Below are 10,008 nucleotides of genomic sequence, written 5' to 3' on the forward strand. Positions count from 1 at the left end.
CATGTATCATCTCTGCCAACACAGTTGATGCTATGGAGGACATCACGAGAAGTTAGTCTGATATTCCGGAGGGTCTCGAAGTTCCAGAGGGACGTCTCTTCACCGCACCAGCCTATCATCAAAAGGTTCTGGAATGGAGTCATTCATCGAAAAGTTCCGGTCATCCAGGTACTGTACAAGCAAAACTATTGATCTTCTGGAAAGGACCTTTTGGTGGCCAGGGATGCGCAAGGACATAAAATAATTTGTCACCGCATGTACCACTTGTGCCCAGAACAAAACTCCCTGTAACAGACCTCCAGGGTTGCTACAACACCTTCCGATTCCGGATCGTACATGGACTCACCTTTCCATGGACTTCATCGTGGAACTACCTATATCCAAAGGTAGGAACACCATCCTGGTGGTGATTGACCGATTCTCTAAGCAGGCCCATTTCATTCCCCTCAAGGGTCTACAAAATGCCCTCAATCTGTAACGCTTGCGCTCACCACGAACAAGGCGGGACCCCGGTACTGAGGTAGGAAAGTATAGAACTGCGCACCCACAGCAGCGGAGGCACACCTGGAGGGTGGATGGTCAAGATTGTCGGGTCTGGGTTGGAGAGAGTGGGTTAGTCGTGATACTTGCCAAGGTCGTGGGTAGGTGCCAGGAGGATAGTCAGAGTCTGTAGTGCCGTGGTCAAGAGTTGGAGCCGGGAGAGTGGTTTGCTGTGGTCAGGAATGGAGAAGGTCGGATGGTCTGAGGCAAGTCGGGGTCGATTTAATCCAGAGCAGGGTCCAAAGTCTAGCCGGGTCGGTACACAGGGAAGCAAGCAGCAACAGATTAACAAAAGCAGAAGGCACGAGACAGAGACATGGGAACACAAGTACCAATAACTATGCTCAGCCAAAGAGGAAGTGACAGAGCTGAGCATATATGGAGACAGGTCACATTCTGACCTCTCTACTCCTGGACCCCGGCTACGCACAACGACCATCCGACTTCTCCAATCCTAGACCACGGCGAATACTACGTCTATCCTGAACTCTCCTACCCTGACCCAGCTACACACCTACGACTCTGCAATCCGGACGCGGTGTCTGGTCAGTGTATTCTAACATCCCCACCTCAGCCCTGCTTATTTGTGTGTGTGTGTTTGGGGAGGGGGGCTTATATTGTGTGTGTGTGTGTGTTTGGGGAGGGACGTTTATTGTGTGTGTATATATTGGGGAGTGGGGCTTAGTTTGTGTGTGTGTTTGTGTATTGGGGAGGGGGGTTATTGAGTGTGAGGGGGAAAAATATATGGGGGGAGGGACAGGTTGGGAGAGGTGGGGGTGTAAGAGAGGGGGAAGGAATGGGAGACGGGGAGTCTAAGAGGAGGGTGAGAGCGAGGAGGTTTGTGGGAAGGAAATAAGAGTATGAGAAAATGGAGGGGGTTGGGTTCTCGAAAGGCCGCTGACGTGTGTGGGGGGCCCCGGTGGAAACTTTAGTCCTGGGAAATCTGTCTGCGCCCCTGACTATCGTAGTTTAATAGTGTAAGTAGTCCCCATTTTCGCTTGCAGAACCTTATCTTTGATCCCTCTCTCAACCTCTTTTCCCCAGTCACCTTATTCACAAGACGTAATCTTTCACTGATTTTGTGTGACTGCCTGATTTGGAATAAGTCTCTCTGCTTATGCTACAAATCCATTTCATGGATTCACATGTACTCTCCCTGTCACAAAAATCAGAACCTTCTATAAAATGCCTTTTTTAAATTATTATCAGAAACACCCAATCTCACTGATTTCGGTTGACATTTCTGTAATAGTTTATTTACCCCACAACTGCAGCCTCTCTGAGTATACAGAGTTATACAATGTGCATGTACATTATATTGTACTATTGTATCGGATTATCTCCACTACATTTACATTGTAAGATCTTCGGTACTTTGCTTCCATTTATGTCTGTTCCACTCGCTCTTGTATTGACCTTGTATTGTGTTTTTCATTTTATACAGCGCTATATAAACATAAAGATTAACGATAACAATATACATAGCATTACAGGATTAGGGTCATTTGTATAATCAAAAAAGAAGAATGATGTGGTTAATTGCAAAAGTCTCTTTCTCCCAACTTAAGCCTGAGTGAATGCAATGTTCCAACAGCCTCTTAATAAATTCAAAACAGTATTTTAATCTAATTTGTTACAGCTCCTGTTATGGAAATTTCCAATTTAACTGCAAAAAATATTGCGAGACTTACTTAGTTTTCATAATAACATTCTTATGCCCAAACATAGCACAAAATGTTTCCCCTGCAAGGTTATGCTCCTTGACTAACTGATAAACTGTGGGGGATTATAGGCTGAAAGTTATGCGGAACGGAGACTCCATTTGTATTCGATAACTACAGTGCATTATATATTTAGTAGCGTATGATGCTCAGATCAACATTTAGGGCACAACTTTTAACCTTAGATTACCCTTAAAACGTACCACATATTGCACAAGCCCTAACACACCAGGGGTCCTATTAATAATAATAAAATATCTGTTGTCTAAATTTAGCATAGGTTGAACTTGATGGACGGAAGTCTTTTTTCAACCTCTTGTACTATGTAACTATATATGTAACTACACTATGAATGAAAGGTATATATTAAAAAAAAGCTGCCTCTGACGAAAATGCCTCTCGCACGAAAAATTATGTTTTTTCAGAGCAGCTCTTTCTGCAGCAGAAATGTGTCGCCGGGGTTAGGCCTTTTCACAGGGTCGTTCCTATCGCTTGCAGCAAATCACTCGTTTTGGGAATTTTGCTATGAACGGTGCTGAAGTCTTGCTGAACACCGTGATAGCAACCCTCAAAAAAACGGCGATTTAAATTGGCTGGCAATAATTTTTATGAACCTTTACTGAATAAGGCCCTAAGTGTAAATGTACCAATGCATACATCACATTTAAGACGTAGACAAGACAAGTCCTTAAGGGGCACACATGAGTTGTTTATAGTTTGTAGATATACAAGTTACATGCGTTGAAGTAATAAATGATACATTTCCTTTTTTTAGGATTAAAATGTGTCTGTCACAAGAGATAAAGAAATGTATTATTATTATTTGTATTATGTTATCAATAATAATACTACCATCTACTGTACATGTCCGTTCACAGTCTTTGTAGTGGGAAATATCAAAGATTACCCAAACAACCAAAAATAATACACAAATGTTCAAATAATATCACCTTGCAAAAGTTTTTAAAAAAAAGTAATGCCTAAAGATGGCTAATAAGCATATTTGCTAATTTGAGTAATTCTGAAATGTATGACCTCTTTTTATTTGTGGTTAGAAATGTTATATTAGGAACTGTAGTCGTAGTGTTGCAAATTATCCGTTTTCCTTCTGTACATGCTGTACGAGTGTATAATGCATGTGCAAAACAAATGCTGCTTTAAGATTTCATGTACCTTGTTCTGTTACAGTATGTATCTGTGGTTTTACAGTGCATATTATACAGAGTAGAAATAGAGTAGAACCTTGGGAACAAGAAAGCGCATATGTTGCAAATATTCTTTATAATGTTCAAAGTGTCTGTTCAACAGAGAGGAAAAAAAGCAAATTTCAGCAATACAAGATGAGAAAAACAAAAGAGATTGTTAATGGGTTTACTGTGAAGTCCATATGGCGCATCACAGCACTAGTACACTGCAGTTTGCATCCGGCCATCTGCCAAGGTGTAATAAAACAGAGTACAAGCGGTTTACTGCCAGATACACAATAACTGTACCATTTTCTGAACACTTCCCACTTGTTGGTTATCCAGGAGCCTTCATTGTCGCCCTCATTTTAACATCAGTTTTCAAACTCTGCTGTTAATTAGTATAGTAAATTAATATGATTAAGTGGGGTGTCATTTATATTTACTGTATCCCTTCCTGTACCTCGAATTAACGTGTGTGCCGTTTTATCCAGCTTTTGTTTGATTTTGCCATCTGAATAAGTTCATGTCTCTCTTGGCCCAACACATATGAGGCTATGTAAAAAGTGATGGTAAAGAGGTTATTATGAAGCCATTATTATAATAGGTGTAAATGTATCAAACTCCTTTTCATCGATTTTGCCAAGCCTGCATCCTCTTCTGTTTTATAGCAGGAATTAGCAGGCACATAATAATGTGATATATAGTGTGACGGTAGGGGTAGCTGGCCTTGCCAAATAAAGGTTAAAAAGCCCAGCCAGTTACCGCGTAATTTAGCTGTCCTAGTAATATTGAATCCAGCTAAATGTCTTTAATATCTGGGGAAGAACAGAAAATGTGTAAATGTAACCCATGTCTGTAAGAATGTATTTCAAAGCCCTTTATTCCCTGTAAATGCAATCCCCTAGTTTAGTGAATCAATATTGTTCAGTGATGTGATTTGGGTGTCAGCCCTTTAAAGTGTAAATTGGATTATGTGACTGTATGTAATCATTTCTAAGCTAGAAGACTTGTAATGGGATTTGCATGTGCACATTTCTATGGAAGGGACTCTGTGATTTAATCAGCCGACGTACTTGCATAGAATTGTGGATTGAGACAAAGGCTGGGAATGTGGAAGTGTTAAAGACATTTGGTGAGTGGGGGAGATTGGACATTTAGGCCTGGGGAGGGGCTCTCTGTTCCTTTCAGACTCTGTGGCTACTACCCAGTAGGAAGCCTGGAGTGCCTTAGCACGCCCCTTCTCTGGATTTTGTGGCACCAACTCAATCTATGCTCTGGTTGGACAGCAGCCCCTGTCCCATGTAAAGGATAGCCACACAGGCTCAAAAAGGAGTGCTGCTAATCAGAGCACTAGACTATCTGGGAGACATTCTGGGAAGCAGTATGGATCTTGACTGTGACCAGTTGGAGATACATGTCAGAGTGGCTACTGTGTGTTTAGCACTCTGATATCCTGAAGTAGAGAAGCGGACAGGATAAACCTATTTGAAGCAAGTCCCTGCACCTAGTCGAGGCTAGAGTCTTCCCAGGTCTCCAATTGGTGAGTGTATGTCATAACTGTGTATTTGCTGGTTTACCCAGAATATACTCTGGTTGTTAAATTACTTTGTCCTGTTCTTAGTGATAGTGAACCAGGAAAGTTTCGGCGTTAAAAGTGCTGGTCTCCCGTGACATATAGAATTCTGCATGTAAATACATAATTTGTTTCCCCTTTGTTAGGGCGATTCAGTATGTGCCGATGCGATGTATCACACTGAGATCCCAAATTAACTGCCATTTAAGTCAATGGCAGTTAACAAGTGATCACAGTGCAATACCCGGCATAAGCCCTTAGTTAATCCTGGCACGCGTACAGTATGTCAAAATTCTCCACTGAGTCTGATTTGGCTAAAAAAACGAAAACTTTTGCGAAAAGCGAAAAGTTGGAAGTGTACATTTTTTCCCCTACTACAATTACAAAAAAAAGTTTCAGCAAAACCAAAACATAATTTTTTTTTTAAGGCCCCAAATACCAGGGAAAATGCTTGCTCTTAAATTATTAAGAGAGAAGAGGGGAGGAGAAAATATAGATGTTAAGGGGTTAAGTCGATGTTCTTGGCTGCCACAGGCACCATATGGGGTGTGGTCAAATTGCCCATTGTTATAATGTGGTAATGGACCAAGGTAGGGCTGAGCCAAGGTGATGGACTCTGTAGCAGATATGGGCTATTTAGCAGCTTTGTGGCCAGGTGATCACCACAGTGCTAAGGCAGCATGTAGCAGTATGAAGAGAGTGCAAGTGCTGCTTTGGGATGGTTAGGCTGCAAACGGACCAGTTGTTTGGTTCATGGTTTATTTTTGATTTATTTTTTAAAGTTAATGTTCATTGAATATAATCTGTGACAATTTCCCGTTCTGGAAAATATAAGGTAAGTTAAAAATGTCACACAAAAAAAGGAAATTTTTGTCTTGGGCCTCTTTTTGTCAACATATCAAGGTCTACAACAAACCTGGTAGAAATAATGCACATTGGAGCACAACTTGGTGCAGTGCAAGTTTTCCTGTGTATTGATAAATAGAAGGAAATTCCCTTGAATAGCAGTTACCGCAGGATTGAGATACCTTTGATCAAGCTGAATGAATCCCGGTCTTAGTTCCAACTATTGTCATCAACTCTCGACATTCTTTTGTTATGATATAGTTACATAGTAGATGAGGTTGAAAAAAGACATAGGTCCATCAAGTTCAACCTATTAAAAATGTAGAAACACAAGCCAGGTAGGAGTCGAACCTACAATCTTCTGATCCGTAGTCAGACGCGTTATCCATTGCGCCACTGGCCCTGCTCTATAGTAACAGAGTAGATGAGGTAGAAAAAAGACATGTCCATCAAGTTCAACCTATGCTAAATTTAGACAACAGATACTTTAACCTATGTCCGTACTTACTGAATGTTGATCCAGAGGAGGGCAAACAATAAACCCCAGTGAAACATTATCCAATGATATCTCATACGGGGAAAAATAAATTCCTCCCTGGCTCCAAATATTGTCAATCAGATTATTCCCTGGGTGAACATGTTTCCCAAGTTTACTTATTTGGGGTATATCCCTGTATACCTTTCCTTTCTAAAAAGATGTCCAAACTTTTTTTTTAACAAATCTTTTGTATCTGCCATCACAGTCTCCATGGGTAATGAATTCCACATTGTATCTGCACTTACTGTAAAGAACCCTTTCCTTTGTTGCTGGTGAAATCTCCTTTCCTCCAACCTTAAATTATGACCCTGTGTCCTTTGTTCTGCCCTTGGGATGAATAGTTCTTTTGAAAGCGCCTTGTATTGTCCCAAAATATATTTGTATATAGTTATCATATCCCTTCTTAGACGCCTCTTTTCTAATGTAAACAAATCCAATTTGGCTAGCCTGTCTTCATGAATCAGATTTTTCATCCCCTTTATTAATTTGGTGGCTCTTCTCTGCACTTTTTCTAGTTCCTTAATGTCTTTTTTATGGAGTGGTGCCCAAAATTGTACTCCATATTCAATGTGTGGTCTTACTAATGCTTTATAAAGGGGCATAATTATGTTTACTTTCCTTCCCTCTCTGTTTAATGCAAGATAAGACATTGTTTGCCCTTGCAGCTACTACACAACATTGGACACTATTGCTAAGTCTACAAGCACTCCTAAATCATTCTGCATCAAGGATTCAAAGAAGAAGAACAAGAGAAAACAGCGCACTGCTCGGGAGTCAGGTGATGAAAAATAAAATCCTATTGATTCAGTACAATAGAACAAAAAACATCACCCTAGAAGGGGAACAGGGTCCATATTGGACTCTCTGACTATAGGAGTGGTAAAGATTACAAAGTCTGCACTCTAATTGCGTTATTATGATCATTATGGATGAGTACTTGTACCTTTATTCCTCCAACGAGGTGACTCTGAGGTGATATATGCATTCTTAATGTCCCCTCCAGGAGAAGTGATTCTGGTATTTATTGGTGACTCACAGGTCATTTGTAGTATACCCACTCCGTTATATAGTTGTGTATAAGAGTTCTGTCAAGATTTATGGACTAATAAGCTTTCCCTGACGTTGGAGCACCCATCTCCCCCATACCCATACGTTGCATCAAGGATTCACCTAATATTTCCCCATTTAATTTGTAAGTCACCTGTTTGACTAGTGCACTTTACATGTGTATTGTTGCCCAAATATTGTGCAGTAGGTGCTGTGTTACCTCATTCAGAAGGAAATTAAATGTAAAAAAAATCATAAACAAATATAACATTTCAGTCCCACTACCCTCAATCCTGATGCCAGATTTGCATGAGTTGACACTTAAAAAAATAAATAAATAATATGATTAACATAAAAACATGTTTAAAATAACAATGTGTTTTTCTCAAGCTATTTAATTATGGGACTCATGTGCAAAGCAAAATATTTATAAGGAACTTGTGTTTCCTGTTTTTGAAGCCTGTTTCTTGCTTTGCAGCTACTGTATAGATGATAGTGTTAGGGATTTGAGGAATGCAGCTTGTATACATTCTCTCATTAAACAAACATAAATTCACCTTGTTGTGAATCCGAGAACCTAAAGAGTTCACATAGTGACTGCTTTTAATAAACAATGTTTTGCTTGTGTGTAAGAACTATTCTTGATAAGGTATTAGAATTGTTCCCCCTGGTTTTATCAGATAGAGATGAGTGAGCTGCTCATGCCAGTTCACAGGCTTTGGACATGAGCGGCAGTGAGACGATATGAAGCCACCAACGGTGGACATGTTTTTTTAATGTAACTTTTACAGCATTCTGCATTGATGCTTTCGTGTGTACGGTAGATCGTGTTTCAAAGCTGTGAGAGTTGGGTGGCGGCTGATCAGAACCATGGAATGGAATGGCCTATACAAGCGATTTCGGGGTTGTGACGCCAAAAGAAATTTGGTTAGGGCACATGCGCACACAGATAACATATCACATGGTCCAACGACAAGTGCCTGATTGTCAAGGTTAGACTCCTGGAGTGGGTAGGACCTTGGTGGCCGGAACAGCGGGGAGCAGGCAAGGATTGTTGGGGTCACAAGCAGGGTTTGGTGGCAGGCAGGAAGCAGGATCATCAAGATCACAATCAGGGTTCGGTGGCAGGCAGCAAGCAGGATCGTCATAGTCACAGGCAGGGTCGGCAACAGGAAAGCAGGAGCAGGGCAGAGGAGCAGGAACTGAAACTAGGGAGCAGGGACAGGACTGGGACTTGCTAGCAGGAAACAAACTGGGGCAATCTAGTTCAATAGCAAGGGCCTTTAATATGAACAGGACTAAAAACAGGAACATAAACAGATCAGGGCAGAGGGAGTCTGGCCACAAAACAAAGGCAAGGGAGGAACAGGAAACTATAAGGACAGAGGACAGGAGCAACAAGGAGACAGACAGAGGAACCCCAAAGCAGACAGACAACAGCAGCACACCTGGTGGACAGAGAAAGGAACTGGGAGAGAGGGGGATCTAGGAAAATATATGTATGGGCTATTTCCTGACACTGATAATGTACATAAACTTGTTAGGTTGACATCCTAAACAACAATTTGTTGGTTGTAGATTTATGAACTGTTCTGCAACATACTCAAGTTAGTCAAGAACAAACTTTTCCCCCCCATTTTTTTTAATAACGAGCCAGCCACATAAACAATAATTTACATAATTAATATACAGTGAGAAACTGTACATAATACCGCGCTCCTCCCTATAGAAGTTTGCCGCAGGTAAAAAGATAGGCCTTAAATATAGAAAAACAAAAAGAACAATTCCTGTGCTTCTACCAATTAGGCTAAGATAAAATAATAATCTCATGAAAAGGGTATTTTGTTAAATCCTTTGGCCAAAGCATTTGTAAGCCTGCCAATGTTCCAATTAGTGCAGGTATAATACACCCCAGTGTCAGTCTGGACATCACCCTCAATTGAATGGTAGGTGAATGTGTAAGGCTGACAGAGAGATATATATGCGTAAATTTTATTATATTCACACCAGAGAATTTGTGCACCCAGTTTACCTCTATAGTAAAGGTAAGTATGTTACTGGCTTTAGCCAGATTTTAATTGCACTACTCACATAAGCTCATGCTTTATTTAACCCCTTCAGGACTTTTACACTTTTTCCACCAGTTCATGGGACAAATTATATATATATATATATATATATATATATATATATATATATACACATATATATATATATATATTCTATATCCCTGTTTCCCCTACCCCTAAGTGAGATTAGGGTGGGTATGCTTTCTCCAGCTACTTCTAGGTGTGTCGGGCTGTGACCTGTTGGTGAACAGGAGGGCTGAGTGCTCCGCGATGGTGTGGGGAGAGCCAGAACAGGGGTGCAGGTTACCTTATTCCTCAGTGATGCAGCGCCTCCAGTCAGCACAGGTTCTCTGCAGGGGCAGGAGACATTCACGTGAACAGTCCCTTTGTTTTCCGAGTCGGGAAGCTCCTTGATAAAAGACCAGAGCAGTCTTGTTCGGGGAGCCCTCTGGTTCAGGAACAGATGTAGCGCAATACGGGGTTCCCG

At 41.0% G+C, this 10,008-nt stretch overlaps 1 non-coding gene across 1 annotated transcript; it reads right to left on the reverse strand.

The window, feature by feature from the left end:
- Positions 1–6,197: 6,197 nt before the first annotated feature.
- On the reverse strand, positions 6,198–6,270 carry TRNAR-ACG (transfer RNA arginine (anticodon ACG)). The gene has a single exon. It is a non-coding gene; the product is annotated as a tRNA-Arg (tRNA).
- Between the last annotated feature and the right edge of the window lie 3,738 nt (positions 6,271–10,008).

This window comes from Ascaphus truei, chromosome 21, assembly GCF_040206685.1.
Source record: "Ascaphus truei isolate aAscTru1 chromosome 21, aAscTru1.hap1, whole genome shotgun sequence".
Lineage (NCBI taxonomy): Eukaryota > Metazoa > Chordata > Amphibia > Anura > Ascaphidae > Ascaphus > Ascaphus truei.